This window comes from Artibeus jamaicensis, unplaced genomic scaffold (assembly GCF_021234435.1).
Source record: "Artibeus jamaicensis isolate MK-2021 breed Jamaican fruit bat unplaced genomic scaffold, CSHL_Jam_final contig_387, whole genome shotgun sequence".
NCBI lineage: Eukaryota > Metazoa > Chordata > Mammalia > Chiroptera > Phyllostomidae > Artibeus > Artibeus jamaicensis.
Window position 1 is genome coordinate 48,037,036 of NW_026521812.1, and position 16,689 is coordinate 48,053,724.

Sequence of the window (16,689 nt, forward strand, 5' to 3'; positions counted from 1 at the left end):
GTCATTGCGGTTTCTGAAATATAACCAAGGACAGTAATTAAAGTTTCATGTTCTCTCAGAGAAGGCATTATAGACTCAGGGTCCTTGATTCCAAAGTCTCTAATTAGTGATTTGTTTGTGGTTGGTAGGAATGTTCAGGAAATGAGCATTAACTTAACAATTTCTATAGAACTGGAAGACTATTACTTCAATGACATCTGTAAATCGTTTTATGTATACTAACAATTATATCATGATTATGTGATATATAATTATATACAAATGATTATATATATTATTAGAAAACAAGGTTTATGGTTTAAGAGAAATTAATACAAATATAAAATCAATGAATTTAAGTAAAAACTTATAACTCATGTTTACAATAGGAAATAGCAATATGAACTTAAGATGTGTTTTTATTAAATAAAAATAAATGATGGTAAAAATCCAAATCAATAATGATACCAAATTCTAACAAGGATATAAAGCAACAAGGATTCTCATTAATTTCTTGTGGAAATGCAAAATGGTGCAATAACTTTGGAAGACAATTTGGTGATTTCTTACAATACTGAACATACTGTTACCTAGAATTCAGTAATCATTTTTCTTAGTATTTACCCAAATGAGTTGACAACTTATGTCCTCACAAAAACCTACAAAAAGTTGTTTATAACAGTTCGTTCATAATTGCCAAACTTGGAAGCAACAAAGAGGTCCTTCGGTAAGTGCATCAATAAACAATGGTTCATCCAGAAAATAAAATATTATTTTGCATTAAAAAGAAAAGAACTATCAAGCCATGGAAAGGCATGAAGTAAAAGAAGTTAGTTTGAAAAGTCCATATGCTTTAGATTACAAGTATATCACATTCTATAAAAGGCAAAATTATGGAGACCATAAAAAGATCAAGGATTACTAGGAATTAAAGGGGAAGAAAGGATGAATAAAAAGAATATAGCCCTGGCTGGTATATAGCTCAGTGGATTGAGTGCAGGCCTGGGAACCAAATAACCATGGTTTGATTCCCAGTCAGGGCACATGCCTGGGTTGCAGGCCAGTTCCCAGCAGGGGGTGCACAAGAGGCAACCATACATTGATGTTTCTCTCCCTCTCTCCTTCCCTTCCCCTCTAAAGATAAATAAATAAAAGATTTTAAAAAAGAATATAGAGGATGTTCAAGACAGTAAAACTTATGATACCAGAATGTCATTATATGCTTGTAAAAACCCATAAAATGTGAAGCATCGAGAGTTACTCTTATATAAACTATGGACTTTGGATGTAATGATATGTTGACATAATTTCTTCAATTGTAACAAATGCACCACTCAGATGTTGCTAGTGGAGAAGGCTGGGAATGTGTGGGGTGCAAGAGAAATCTCCATCCGTTCTGTTCAATTTTGCTGTAAACCTAAAACTGCTCTAAAAAATAAAGTCTGTTTTTTAAAAGATATATTTTTCTCTGTGTCCATTGGAGAAAAAAATCACCCTGGCAGCAATGAATACTGCTAGTGCCTAGATTGTAGTATCTAATGTCTTCATTCACTAAAAATAAACCAAAGCTCCCCAAAGAAATAGGCAATCACAAGGCTGGCAAAAGAAATATACAAGATGTGCCTGAAACATCTTATCCTAACAGAAAGTAATAAAACTATGCAAACTTCTGTGACCATATCCAGTGTACTCGGGAATCAAATTGAAGGCCTTCTACTGGGCCAAGTTGAGGTAGTTTGAGTCTCAGAAAGAATAACTGCAGTAAATTGAAATTAAGTCAAATGAGTTCAGAAGTATATTTTTAAAATACATTAGCAGTGTTCATTTGGCAGCGCATATACTAAAGCTGAAGTGGTACAGAGAAAATTAGTATGGCTCCCACACAAGAATCAAACTTAAATTCATGAAGCATTTGATATTTGAGGGACAGATGGTTACTACTTATGTGGTGGTCACTTCATAAGGTCAAATCACTATGCTATGCACCTGAAACTAATATAATATTGTAAGCTAACTACACTTTAATTTTTAAAAAAAGATAAATATATTTAGCAGTTTCCTTAGAAAGATGCTGGCAAAGTAATTTAGTTAAAAATGGAAACACTGAGAAAATAATCAAGAACTTATCCTTTTTCATGTGAAAAAACTTAAAATGACTAAATCAAATAGTTGATTATTTATAGCTGTATTCTGGCTTTAAAAAGTGGGAGGGGAGAAATAATAATATTAAAATATTCCCACTTTGCAAACTTATAATGAAATAATTAATCTAAACAACAATCAATCATTAATGTGTGCTAATATCATAAAATGAAGAACAACCAGACATTAGGACTTCCTGACATAAATATACAATAACCTTCATAAAACAATTATAAACAAATAAAATAAAAATCTAGCCAAACTGAACCTGATCATAACACCATTAGATTTAACTATCAGTTTAGAGGAAATGCAGGTAAAATAAACACGTCAAGAAATACCACAGAGACGTGAAGCAAACTATGTGGAATAAAGGTCACCAATGGGAAATTCTGAATACTGCTGGGTATTTAAGTACTGTAAAAATTGCTTTGTATTTCTAAATGGTGTATAGGGTATTGTAATTGTGCAGTGAGAAGGGTCTTTATCCTTAAAAAAACATTTAGTTAAATATTTAAAGATGAAAAATGTTACATCTGGAATTAGCTTTAAAATAATCCAGTGGGGCTGAGTGGATAGGAACAAAACTGAAATAAATGTGTCCATTACTGATAATTTTTGATGTGTGATAAGTATATAGAAGATTCTTTTATATGTTTGAACTTGTTTGAAATTTTAAATCATAAACAATATTGTATAGTGGTACTACTACAACAAAAGGAAGAGAATACTTGATATTTTGCTATACATTCCTTCAATACTTAATATAAAATCAGCAAATATTCCAATGAATATCCAAATTATAATTAGAATGATTCAACCCTAATTCAGAAAAAATTAAAAGATCTAATTTATTCAATTGTTTAGATTGCAAATTTAGGCTCATCTTAATTTCTAACTGTGCTATCATTTTTTTTTTAAAAAGCACAAGTCTGTTTTTATTTTATTTTATTTTATTTATTTATTTTTTTAAATATTTTTTATTTATTTATCTTTAGAGGGGAAGGGGGAAAGGAGAGAGGGAGAGAAACATCAATGTACGGTTGCCTTTCGTGCGTCCCCTGCTGGGAACTGGCCTGCAGGAAACCAGCCTGCAACCCAGGCATGTGCCCTGACTGGGAATCGAACGGCGATTGTCTGGTTCGCAGGCCCGCGCTCAATTCACTGAGATACACCAGCCAGGTGTGCTATCATTTTGAGTAATAGACTAAAAAAGTCCTGCTAAAAATATCTGCAATCAATATTTATTTGAAAAATGTAGGTAGATAAAATGACCTTAGGCAAATTAGCTTGTACAAACTTTGGGAGAAGAAACTTTTAACTACCTTTAAACAGAGGAACCTAGAGACCTAAGAAATATTTCTGACTTATTTAAAGAAGCAGATGTCAAGAGCAATTATCTGTTTAAAAAATAGTGCTACTAAAAATAAACTTTATATGATAAAATAAGGTAAAAATAATTTAAATGCTTAGTAAGGCTGAAAACAATTCAATGGAAGCAAATGAAACAAGTCATGAGATGGTATGAGTGACTCTCTCCTCAGAAGAGAATTGAGAAAGAGCACAAAGACAATGTGTTTTATTTACTTTTACTTTGTAAAGCAAGGGTGTCCAAGCCCCAGTTTCTGGCCCACTAGGAACAGAAGTGAGTGGCGGATGAGCGAGTAAAGTTTCATCTGTATTTACAGCTGCTCCCCATCACTTACTTGCATTACTGCCTGAGCTCCACCCCCTGTCAGCTCAGCAGCAGCATTAGATTCCCATAGGAGCACAAACCCTACTGTGAACTGCACACATGAGGGATCTAGGTTGTGCACATTCCTTATCAGAATGCAATGCCTGATGACCTGAGGTGGGGCTGAGGTGGTGATACCAGTGCTGAGGAGTGACTATGAATAAAGATTATCATTAGCAGAGAGGTTTGACTACACAGAGACAAACCCCTATCGGTGAGAGGCAAGTGACATTTAAGCTGCATCTGCTGGCAGCTGGCTATAAGGCCACCCCCTCCACCCCCTGCATGTAAAAAATGCCTTCCATGAAAGTAGTCCTCGGTGCCAAACAATGGCTGGGGACCATTTATATGGTGTAGAAAATAATAGCTCACATGGAAGATAAAAGAATGTATAAGAACTTAATGAACTTGGAGAATATCCTATTAGAGAATAAGTTCTTTTTACAATAATATTTATATGGTAAAAGACACTGAGACCACAATATGGATTAACATATTGATACTAAGATGAATACAAATGAAATGCATGCCTGAGATATTAGACTTTACCAAAGTCTATCTGGAATTGTTAGGACTGATAATGATGGTTAGAAGATGCTCAAAAGACAAATTGTGTAAATGGAAAGACTGTGGCAATATGATACAGTCAAACCATGCATCAACCAAATAGTGTTTCCCCCAAAGGAATTCATGGTTTCAAGACGGATTTAGTTAGAGATGCTGAAACGTTGATACCGGCCCATCAACTAAAAATCAAGCCCATGGTTTCTATACTTGATGCTGTGCATAAAAAAGAGTATCCTAGGATGCTGGAAATAATTGTGCACATTTCTCTCAGAAACCATATACACAATCAGAGCATTTTGAATATATATATATATATATATATATATATATATATATATATATATAATGACAGATTACATAACACACTCAACTGTGGAAAGATATCCCTGATCGTCATAGGAAGGGAAGTTTCCATGATGTTTGACACATCTGAGGCTTACATTTCTGTACACTAGACTTTAATTTCATGACATCTCACAGACAGCAATAATCAATATACCATATTAACCACCTATTCAAGCCAGATTACTTTCATTAGACTCCTTAGTAAAACAGTATCTGACAGAGATTATGTTCTCATAGTATATCTCCTTGATTATTACATGAAGGAATGTTTTTCACGGTCACAGAGCTTTAGTTGCATGCACTGTGAAGGGACCGGGAGGTGCTGTGGTGATGTCTGCACAGCAAGGCGAAGGTACTCAATCCTATCAAACCGTGCACTTAAACCTGGCTGAGAGCACACTTCACATCACATTTATTTTACCATGATTTTAAAAATTGGAAAAAATCACGAGACATAGTGGGGAAAAAAACTAGTATGGTGCAGAGTCAAACTATATTATATATCTAAGTCACCAAAGGATTAAAGAAAAATTAAAAACACACACAGACAAGAGAAGACAACAACATAGTGATTACTAGAGGGAGGAGGGGTAAGGGGAGGTAGAACAGGGTAAAGCGGGGATAAATGGTGGCGGAAGGAGACTTGACTTTGGGTGGTGAACATACGATGCAGTATTGAGATGATGTACTACATACACTGTTGTACATTTGAAACCTGTAAAATTTTATTAACCAATGTCACCCCAATAAATTCAATAAAAACTTTAATAAATGTATTATGTATAATTGAGAAACAGTCATGAAAACTTAGGTATACAATCTATAAAATAAAACAGGAAAATGTTAAATAATAAAAACATTTATCATTTACCTTATTTCAAAACCTTATATATTATCTTAGCAACATTAATTAAACATACATCTCAAAATAAGTTGAAGCACCATACATAATCTGATAGTAGTAAAAAAAAACAACTTTAACTTAATTACTACTTCTTTATATATGAGTATTTGCATATATCATAAAAGTTTTCTGTGTGTTCCATTTATTTTTGTATCTTGTGCATAAAGGAATAATCTTATGTATCATATACACCATATTGGGAGACAATTCTCCATGGTCTCTCGTTTCTGCACAACTTTGTGAGCAAAGGCACTAAATGCCTTTGTTCTATACTCGTTTTAAGGATGTTTGTATTGAAAATAGCTTTAGAAGATACATAGAGTATCTCCCTTGGAGCGAGGACAGATTTCCCTCCTGAGGAAAGGGCATGTGTAAGCAATTCAAATTCCCAAAGCTCACAGTTCCTCTATTTTCATGGAATCTATTGCATAAAGAGTGTCATTTTGCATCCTTCTTGCCATCCTGTGGGAACTGTGGCTTGGGAAGCTGACACTAAAATGATAATACTCTGGCTGCTGTTACTGCTGTAAGTAATAGATGGTTGTTTTTTTTTTATCTATGACCCGGGAATCTTTTGTCTTCAAGCAGCATCTATGAAACCATCAGCCTAATTAGTTTTCTTGTAGTTGGGTAAAATCTCAGATCCTTGTGACACTGTTATATGTGTTTGAATGTCCTAAGTAATGTTTAATTATTAAAAATATTTTAAAAAATTAAAATGTATTTTATTTCTAAATATTTGAAAAGTTTATTTTAATTGTTCCTACAAATACTATGAAGTACCACAGATACACTACATGTTTCCTCAGTTCTGCTTTTCCTTCTAATTTCTTGATTTTAATTATTTCCTCAAAAAGTAGTAGAGATCATTCCTACGTGGCCAAGCCAGTAAAGTTTAATTATGCCTACTACCTACTGGTGATCTAATCAGTTATGGATGAATATAAGAGGAGAGGAGATTGTATAATACAAATATGACTTTCTAAAGCTGCCATCATGAGCAGGGACTCTAGAATCAGCAGATTCTAATTTTCTGAAGGTTCTTTATTATTCAGACACCAAGAAAAGAGCATGTCTCAGTAATTCACCCTGTTTAAATCACCTCAGTAGTAGTTATTACCTGTCAATATCTCTATGTTTCAATTTCTTTGAAACAAAAAATTATAATTCAGTAGTCCAATTATAAGCATATTCTAAAAACTACTGGGAAATGTGCTGAGTTCTTTAGGTAAAAGACATAATACATGGAAATTATTCTTTGATGTCAACACTCCTCCATAGGGACTGCCTTTGTGTTTCTCTCCAAAGAAAATGCAATTCGTTCCCAGTAGGGAAACTTCTTTCCTGTTCAGTACTTGATGGTGTGGGATGAGTACCACATCTCTCTAAATTACATTTTTCTCTCACTTCTAATAATTTATGAATTTTATAAGTCAATACTTTAGTCTCTCAGCAGGTGTGGATTTTGCAGTATACCACGCTTCTGTTTAGATTCCTTCTCTCCCACTTTTAATTTTCATTAACATAAAATATTATAATCATTTTACTAATTTGAGTTTAACAACTATATGAAAATTACTTAACACCCACTAATATAGTGTTTGTTACTAATTTTCTTAAGAATTTTATAAAATATGTGATACTAAGATAAGCTTTGCTTTGTTTTTCATTTTTTTAATTTTGGATAAGTGCTATATAGAGGAAAATATGGTAAGATTGAGAAAAGCTGAGACTAAAGTTATAAACTACAGTTAGTACTCAACTTTGCCTTGAGCTACATTTTAAAATGAAGCCAAATAACAGTCTCCTCTAACATAGAAGAATATGAATAAGTCATATTTAAGGGTTGTCTCCTTGGCTTTGCTTAGAGCCATTCTTTTTCTACTGAAAATGCTTTCATGCCCAAATTCCAGCTTTGAAGATTTTGCTTTATATTAATACTAGAAACATTATACATTAAAACAAAGATTTGTAAGATGTATTCTTCATGAAATTGATCGAAAGGAAAAATCCAGATTAATTTGGTTCATATTATTGTAACAGTGGAAAATTGTAACCACCACCACTGTTCTTTGACATGGTTTTTGTCAGTACTGACTCCACTAATATGCAGCTTGTAGATGAGCAGCATGCTTGTATAAGAATCCTAGGAACTAACTTCAAAAGATACAGACCCTGACCTTCAAGCATTCCAGGGAAAATCTTTGGTTTTATCAATAAAAGGTGTAAATTATAGAGTTGAAAGTGGCTTGGTTATTCATGGATGAGTTAAAAGGGCAAACTAAAAGGGACTAGGAAAGATGCAAAGGTTCTGTATAAGTTGTAGAGGGTCTGTGTAAGTCAAAAAAGGTCTGTGCAAGTTGAAGGATTGTGTAGAGAGGAGCAAAAAGTGAAGGGATTGAGGAAGTAAAAAAAAGGTGAGAAAGGATTAAGAAAAGAGATATACATATCATAGGAAGGAAGCATGTTTGGAGTAGGTACCATATTTTTCTGAGTATAATGCACACCCAGATTTTAGTGTGCATTATATATAGGATTATTATATCCATTATCATACCCATGGCATGTAATCATTATACCCATGAATAATGCACATCCTTACTTTTCCCTCAAAAATTTGGGCAAAAACTTGCATATTATACATTGCAAATTATGGTAACTCAAGAAAGGAAATGAGAAAACTAGGGAAGATACATAGATGGTAAAGCAGAATGATAATTTTAATGACAAATGAAAAAGCCAAAGGCTCCCTTTGATTTTCCAAAACCAATTATTATTTCCCAACTGAAACCCCAGATTGAATGGACAGTGGGGACAAATTAATTGATCTTTTAGCCTAATGTACTTTCATTTTTAATTCTGCCTCATCTTAAAATGTTGCCAAAAAAAAAAACCCACACACAAATTCCTTTGTTGATTGCATTGTAATCAGGTCTATAACCATGTCATTTTAAGTTTTGGGTTTTTTGTTTTTGGTCACTTAGAGACAGTCACTAATTTATTCATTTACAAAAGTGTTACATCTTCTGACTTATTCTAAAATATTTTTCTCAGAATAAATTTTCAGATCATACCTTTCAAGTATATGGGGACTTGTGGGACACTTGGGAATGACTGAATTCATAAAGATGCTAGTGGATAATAGGAATAAATAGGAATTGATTGTGGGACTGAATAAACTGAGGATTATTATTGTTCTTGTGACTTTGTCCAAAATATCACAGATTTTTAAAAACCTGTTTGTTTTCTTGGAGCAATTTGGTAAATTGTAACACTATTGAAGCATTTTTATTTTTCTCCCTACCTGATCCCTCCTGAATTTGGAAACTTTTAATAAGTGAGTATTATTTTCATGACAATGTTTATTTGCATAAATTCAATAGAAATCTGATTTCTTCAGTTTCCAGCTATACATTTATTAACCAAGACCTTGACTGGAATGTCATGTCTGAAGGAGACATGCCTAGACTCTGAAAATCAGCAAAAAGCTTTACAGAATAAAGATTGACTTGGGAGCTGATAAAAGCTCCTTGGAGAAAGGGCTTGGTAACATGCTTATTCATATGGTTCATGGCAGTCTTTCCACATAATGAGTAAAGGCTGCTTTCCTGGGAGATGGCAAAGAAAGAACCTCAAGACATTTGGGGGACCTCGAGAACTTGAGTTTACCCCAATCTGCAGGTACTGCAGGCAAAGCCTTATGGCAACTATGTGACTTGGCTTCTTCACCTTGAGAGGCTGAAGTTTCATCTAAACATTCCTTGTAACATTCCAACAAAGTAGATTTAAGAAAGTATATAGGATCAACTGTTATTCTTGCTGTGTTCGTGCAAATAAGCAGGCTGAATTGAAACTTAATACAGTAAATGAATTGATCTTGATTTGGCTCTTCAATAAAAATGACATAATTTGGGGGAGAAAAAAGTGTTTCAATAGAATCTATTATATACAATTGTGAAAATTAGACAATTTCTGTAAAATTTTATTTTTTCACCTATGAACTAGACTGGATCCTGAATTTTTCAGTTTTCTGAAATGTTTTGGCTAAAATATTCTAACTTCCATAGTAATGAAAGAAAATTGACAGTGGGGATTTGTAACAGTGGAAAATTATAACAGTGGGAAATTGTAACCCACCCCACCATTCTTTTGACATTGTTTCTGTCAGTGCTGATTCTGACTACTATGTAGCTTGTAGATGAACAGCATGTCTGTATAAGAATCCTAGTATAACTGGAAGCAGGTCTGGCTGCCTGCTGCTATGACAGCCAATACTTGGAGAGTATTGGTTAAACGGGTAAAATGGTTTATTTGGAGATGCTGGCCATCTAAAAGATGGGGGGCCCACACCTCAGGGCCCCTCTTCTGAAAGATGGGGGACTTCTGTCACAAAGTCCATCTTCACCTCTCAGTGGAGGCAGAGGTTTTTTATAAAGTGGGAAAGGAGAGAAAAACAAAGATCAAGGAAGGGGGTTGAAAAGTTCTCTAATGGAGACAAGAACAATCTATTATGATAAAGCAAGTGATGGTCTGGTGTGCGTCATCTTGGTTTAATTATTCAGCTTCACATCATCCTGGCTCCACAGTTGAAGGTCAGCTAATCTCCTGGAGCTGGAATTCTTGAAGGTCACTTTCTGTATCTTTTGAAGTTAGTTCCTAGGATTCTTATGCAAGCATGTTATTCATCTACAAACTACATATTAGTCAGAGGCAGCACTTAAACAATGTCAGAAATGGTGGAGTGTGTTACATTCCCCACTATTACAATTTTCCTCTGTTACATTAACAAATAATTAAATTTTGATTACTCATGGGTTTTGTTAGCTATTGTCAGAAAGTCTGATACTAAATTTAATGTATCACTGAAATAAACAACTATCTCAAGGGCCTTTTCTCTATCTTCTATCCTTATAAACTGTGTATGCATACTTTCCTATTTCTGCATTAACCACATTTTATTAAGTTTGAAAAGAACATTTTCCCATTTCAATGTCTCTGAAACAAGAATAAATCTGACACCAACAACATCCTGAATATCCTCTGGATGCACCTCAAAATTCACTTTCTATTCAATGGAAATGCTTGCTCTTCAGCTTGAGTTCTGGCTAGAATATGCTGTCTCTTGTCCTCTGGATTATAGTTGGTTCCCTTAGTGGGATGCTCTAGCAAAAGATCAGAGGAAAAAAGTGAGAGAATGTGTTCCCTCGACTCCCTATTGATGAAAGGTTGTGTGGCAATAGCTGTATTCCTCTATTTAAGATTATAGCTCTTGTCTGGCTGCTAATCTCCAATGGCATTAGGCTCTTACAGTAACTCATTCCCCCCCTAGACCTTTAAACTAAGAATTGCTGAGAGTGTCCTGTTGTTGCTAGATCCTTGTTACTTTGCAATCCCCCTGGTTATTTTAACTTTTCCACACCTTTGTAAACTGTCCCTTTATTTAATTTTCTTCACTTTTTTTAATGTTTTGTTTCCTTCTTGATGGGATCCTAAAACAATTCACACCATAATTGTCTCAAGGAAACTGTCGTCAGTGGAATTCTGGAATATAGCTGCAAATGTAATCAATGATCACTTTTTCTGGGAGAAAATCAGACACTGATAATCTATGGCATGCACTGGCATTTTGTTTGCTTGATTTTGTTACTAGTAATCATAGGGATGGAGAGCAAAGAGAAAGCAAGACATTGGAGGGTAACAGGGCTGTAGTATATGGTCACTATGGTGGAAATAGTGATTACTAGATTATCAGATGAGTTGACTGTTCTAATTGCCCTTGCTTAAGTACACAAAGAAAAGTTTTTATTGAAAATCATGAATTCAAATTAACGATTCAAGTGTAAAATCAGAAAAACTACCTTGGTTTTTAAGAAATATAATATTGCCTATAATAGTAAATCAGTTATGAATAAGGTGCCAAGTGCAGGTATTAATAAAAAATTGCTGCATCAATTATTCAATTCCCTTAATGCTAAAAAATGAAACATCCTAGTAAGTGGAATCAGTCCCTCCTCCTTCCATCTGAATGAAAATTACACACTGATTACACTTAGGCAATTTGTCTCATGAAATCATATAAATTCTCCTCAGGAGCCTCCCTGTTCACCTTCTTGCCTCCAAGCCCGTAAATTGAATTAGAAGCCAGAATAGCCCAGAAGATATACAAGTTATGCTCTTTGAAGACCCATCTTATAGACCAAACTGGTAGGATCTTGTTGAGTAAGTGTAGGCATTCAGAGAACATGTACAGCAACATATTCCCAATGTGTTAAAACAAGAAAACAAAATACACTGGCCAAATTCATTTAAGTAAGTACATTTACCTAAGGTTCAAGATTTCATGTGTTGGCTCAACCACCTGAGAGTACTGTCAACAACTGGATGTGTTAGTTAATTGAAACTGGGACTCAGCAGTACCTACAGTCAATTGAGATGCCAGAGCTTTCCTGGCATTGTAAGTAGGAAGGAGTTCTAGGACCCAGGGAGAGGAAATGGATCTATTACATGCAACCTAATCAACCATTTCCTAACTACACCTAATAGAAGGGTGCAAAAGACCCTTACTTTGCCAAGACATTAAGAAATGTATTATCAAGGACTCCACAGCATTATTGAAAACTGTACAGGCTACAGATGGGCAGAGGAGTACCTAGTAAAAAAAATATTTCCCTGATATAACCAAAAATAATAGAACCACAGAGTGGTAGATGCCAGGTAATAGCAGTTGTCATTAGAGCCAAAGGGGTTGATCAAGGCCACAGGAAAGAGTGGTAATTAGAGAGTTTGAATAGCAGGCTTCTGTGGCACTGGCTACTTGATCATGGTATCCCTAAGGGTAAAATAAATAGCCAGACTCTCAAGCCTAAGAAGATGTTTCTTGATGAAAATAAATTAAAATGTCTAAATTTAGCAGACAAAACTGTAAGTTCAGAAAACAGTAGTAGGGACTCATGGTCTCTTGCCCAAATCACAAACCTGATGCCCCCTCCAATGAAAACAAGGCCATAACTACTAACTGAAAAACTCTCCAATATATATTTTTTTAATCTTCTCAGAAGCTTTAGAGGGAAGTTCAGCTATTTGTCAAGATAAATTAAAGGAAAGGAAATACCCAGAGTTTCTAAGAGATATTAGATATCTGCTCTGAATTCCTAAAAATCTACAGAGATATAAAAAACCACTAGGTAAAACTGGTCAGAGTGCAGACTTATATGTTAGGTGACAGACAGAGCTTTGGCCGCAGTTAATCTCAAAATATGTTCAATGGGAACTATAAACCTCTCCTGTAGTTATTTCCCCAAGCCAATGATTCACAGTAAGAATAGATAATAATTAGCACCTGGCAGAACCTTGCATCTGTTCCTGAATCAATAGAGTGATGACTCTTTTGATGGGAAGGGACAGAGGATGTCCTTAGGACTAGCCTTTACCCATATCACTGAAAAAATTAAGCTAAAAGTAACACTGCATTCCTGAGAGTATTGCAGATATTATTGCCATTACCAACATTCATAGGAGGCAGAGGTGGTGATGGATCTCATATTCTTATTTATCATAGCTCTTGACCACTGAAAAAAATGAGATTGGTTCAGTTCCTACACAATAACTGTGGATTGTTATAATCTTAATCAGGTGATAAAACTAATTCCAGGTATAAATTTTGCTGAGCAAAAACAGAACAAATCAACTTAGCCCTGGAAGCAAATAGGAAGTTATTAACTACATTTTCTAACCCACTTTGTAAAGGTAACCAGAAGCATCTTGTCTTCTCATGTCAGTGATAGAAGTGCACCATCGATAACATACGTGAAGGTAATACCACTTCTGCTCCCTGTCATTAAAGAGTATACCAGAAATACAACTTTCTTCTTATCCCACAGAACATCACACTGCTTCATAACAGAACCATGAGCTAGGAGAAAATTTCACAATTATCTAGAGTATTCTCTGAAGTAAAGAGTCACTAGAGAGGTCTGCCAAATTGAAAAAAAAGAGCAGTATTACAGTGATCACAGATTTTCTGATGTTTTCACTGGGTAACGCAGAAGGCTTCTAGCTTTGAGGAGAAACATCATGAAAAGAAGGCTCTGCAGCAGGTTCAGACACAGAAGGCAGGCTGCCCTAATTGCTGGATCTTATGATTCAACAGATCCAATGATATGGTCTACATGTAAAGCAGATTGAGCAGTTACATGAAGCTTCTTGAAACTTATACTGGGGACTCATGGTACAAATCTCTAGGGTCTTAGAAAGAGGCCATGCTATATACTGCCCATAATTACTCTCCCCTTGAAAAGTAGTTTCTGGCAGCAATCCAGAGTTTGATCACAGCACATCATATAACTATGCCACCTAAAGTCCTCATCTAGACTGGGTGTTACTGAGCCGTCATATCACAACATTTAATATGCACAGCCACATATTATTGCATGCACTTGACCCCATATGCTCCAGAATGTAAAATTAAGTTGTATTAGTACTTATGTATACATGGAAGTTTTCCTGAAAAAAGGAAGTAAAGGCCAGAAATACAGATTGGTCTGCATGTTACAGTGAAATCAGCTGGAAGTGAATATCTGCTGCATCACCTTTCCAGTTAGGGGAGCCATGAAATAGTGATAACAGAGTATGCTCCTACTTGGAAAAATCCCATGTGAAATATTTGATTCTTTATTTCACAGTAGGGAAGAAATGGCCTGAGTATTAATATATGCTTAATCAATTTCTAACCTGTTGCTCAAGGAGGTACATAGAAAAGATGAGTGTGATAGAACAAAGAGTTAATTGTCAAATCAAATTCATACAAATCATAGATATCGCTCAGTAGCAACATTTACATATAGTTCATAGAATAATCACCAGGCACAAGCAGGCATAAAAGTTTTTCATGAATTCAAAAAGGCCAGTTTAAATATTGTGTTAAGTTTGTAATGGCATCATTCTAGATCAAAACCAAACAGATACACATTAATTGCATTAAATACCTTCCACAATGGAAAAGGCTTCAATTTGTCTTTATGGGAAGAAACACATATTTCATATTTATACCTGCCTTTTCTGCCTACATAATTGATGACAGCACCACCATTTCAGATTTACACAACTCATTGATACACTTACTACACCTTTAACCAAGGAATTTACTTTTACAGTAAAGAAGGATGCAATGGGTTTGTGACTGGAGTATTTACTGGTCTTATATGAGTACCAACCCCAGAGGCAACTTGGTTGAAATAACAATCAAATGGCCCATTGAAGTCCCTGCTATTTGTCATCTAAGGGACAGCACTGAGAAAGCTGAGGCATATGTAACAAAATATGGAAACTGCTTGAAGCCAGCAACCAATACAAACAATATTCACCCAAAGCCAGGAAGGCATGAATCTGGAAATCAAGAGGTAGACATTATCCCACTTAAGGAATTTTTTATTCCTGCTCTCTCATTCTTGGACTCAGTAACTTTAAAGTACTTATTCCTCAAAAGAAAAAGGTTTTCATAAGGAAACACAATCATAAGACCATTAAATTGAAGCTGAGAGCGTATGTATTAGTTTTCTATTACTGCGGTTACAGAACAAATGTGTAGCTGTAACAAATTACCACACATTTAGTGCCTTCACACAGTACAAATTGATTATCTTACAGTTTTGTAGGTTAGAAGTCTAACATGGATCTCACAGTGCTCAAATCAAGAAGCCGGCAGGGATGCACTCCTCTTAAAGGATTCTAAGGGAGAATGCCTTTTCTTGAATTGCACCATTTCTAGAGGCTACACACATTCCCTGATGGCTCTCCTCCCCCACCTTCAAAGCCAGCAACTAGCATCTCTTCAGCCATTCTTTTGTAGTCACAATTTCCTCTGTCTCTCCTTTTCTGTCTTCTTTCACTTTTAAGGATTCTTGTGTGCTCGCAAAGATAATCCAGGATAATGTTCCTATTTTACGGTCAGTTTATTAACAATCTTAACTGAAACCTTAGTTCCCCTTCATTGTGTAACATAACAAATTCACAAACTCTGGGGATTAGGACACAAATGTGTTCGGAGGAGCATTATTCTGCTAATCACAGTGTGCCTTGTTCATTTAGGGATTTTCATGCTGCTAAACCAATTGGCACAAAATAATGTCAATTAACTAGAAATGGTGTTTTATTCCTATTGTCAAGGGGAAATTGCACATTAAGACTTAAGAATAACTATTTCTAAAAGCCAGAGGATTCACTAGATCAACGTATAGTACTTTCAAGCTCAATGGATGATAGAGAGAGAACTGCAGCAACTAAAAAATACAAGACCATTAAGGATTTATATAATCTAGAAGTGAATGTTTCAATCATCCCACCAGATTAAAAATCCAACTAGTCAACATCCTGCTAGAGGGTAAGAGAAACACAAAAGGGTCATGAAAAAAAGAGCTATTTATCAACTTAGGCCTTGAGATCAACTACATAAGAGGGGGCTATGGTAACTACTTTTCATGTAAATTAATTATTTATTTCACCCTTTATTTTCTTTTATTATACCTACATAACACAGATAATTCTAATAATTTAAGTAAAAGGTAAGGCTAAGACCATAGTGATATTCTGTAATGGGTTTTCCCTTTGTTAGGTAATTATGGAGGCTTATAGTCAAAGGAAATAGACCCCATTCGCCCTTGATAGCCACTTTCTATTCTTCTCCAACCCACTCTGAGTGATGAGAGGTGGCATCTATGAACCACTTCAACCAGGGTCTCTTGAGTCTGGCATCTTTTTGAGTTCAAATAAGAGACATTAGCAGTAGATAAGAGGTAAAAAGGAGAGAGGAGATCGAATATTTACTGCTGTATTCCTCTAGCTACAGCCACTAATGCCAATAAAACTGCATAAGCTTTCTATACAATCTATGCTATTGTGGGTTCTAATAACTGCTCCTTCTCTTGTCACTTTGAGTCCAGGGAGAGAAACAGCTTTTAACTGTGAGGAGTCCCTTTGTGCTTCAGCATCCCTTGCTACTTTCCTTGCCCTGCCTACCCCT

The 16,689-nt window shown here is 35.1% G+C and overlaps 1 non-coding gene across 1 annotated transcript; it reads left to right on the top strand.

Annotated features, from left to right (window-relative positions):
- Positions 1 to 1,796: 1,796 nt before the first annotated feature.
- On the top strand, positions 1,797 to 1,902 carry LOC119040148 (U6 spliceosomal RNA). The gene has a single exon (XR_005080797.2). It is a non-coding gene; the product is annotated as a U6 spliceosomal RNA (small nuclear RNA).
- The last annotated feature ends 14,787 nt before the right edge of the window (positions 1,903 to 16,689 follow it).